This window comes from Amphiura filiformis, chromosome 13 (assembly GCF_039555335.1).
Source record: "Amphiura filiformis chromosome 13, Afil_fr2py, whole genome shotgun sequence".
NCBI lineage: Eukaryota > Metazoa > Echinodermata > Ophiuroidea > Amphilepidida > Amphiuridae > Amphiura > Amphiura filiformis.
Window position 1 is genome coordinate 50,207,866 of NC_092640.1, and position 965 is coordinate 50,208,830.

Here is a 965-nt window from a genome sequence, read left to right on the forward strand (position 1 = left end):
GGGGAACTGACTAGGAATCCATTTGTTCAAAATATTCAAGTTTTGGTCAATTTCTTGACTATTTCTTGAGTTTCCTTAACTATTTCTTTATTTAAATTGTGAAGAAACATGATGCAGTAATGTCTACAGTAGAATTCACAACGACCTTTGCAGGACTTAAACCCTATTAAAAGCTATACATGTTTCTGTTCTACCTGTGTAATGAGCAATGAGCTGGTATTATAGTTTCAGTTGTGTGAACGATCATAAAGCGAACGCAAGGTAACAATAATTTGTGGGCTTTTGTTTACGAAATGAGACAATAACCTGCTTATTGTTAACCAGCGTTCTTGAAAATGAGAAGCATAATGGTTTGCAGACTTAACACGGTTTGGAAATAATTTGTTCATATTTTTGGTGTTATCTGTCGTTTACATATCCTTCCTAAAACACAAAAGTGCGAATATTTCCAAACACCTAAATTAGCTACAAATTTAGGACATGTTACAAAACTATATTTTCTAGAATTTCAGAGAATACTTTAAATATTGGCTGGTTATTTTTCACACAGTGACGTTAACTAGGCAATGTCATATTACCTATAACATACACTAAAACACCAAAGTGCGAATATTTCCAAACACCTAAATTAGCTAAAAATTTAGGATATTTTACAAAACTATATTTTCTAGAATTTCAGAGAATACTTTAAATATTGGCCGGTTATTTTTCACACAATGACGTTAACTAGGCAATTGTCTATACTTCTAACATACACTACTTGTAGAGGTCACGCGTCAATTGTGAGAGTTATGTGTATTGTGTATAGGAAAACGGACAGTAACTGCAGTATAATAGTTAAGAAAAGTCAAGAAATGGTCAAAAAAAGTGACCGAATCTGAACTAAATCTTGACAAATGAACTTAATAACTCTATACCAACAGTGCCTATTTTGTTGCACAATACAAGGAGAGTTTTATCAACAA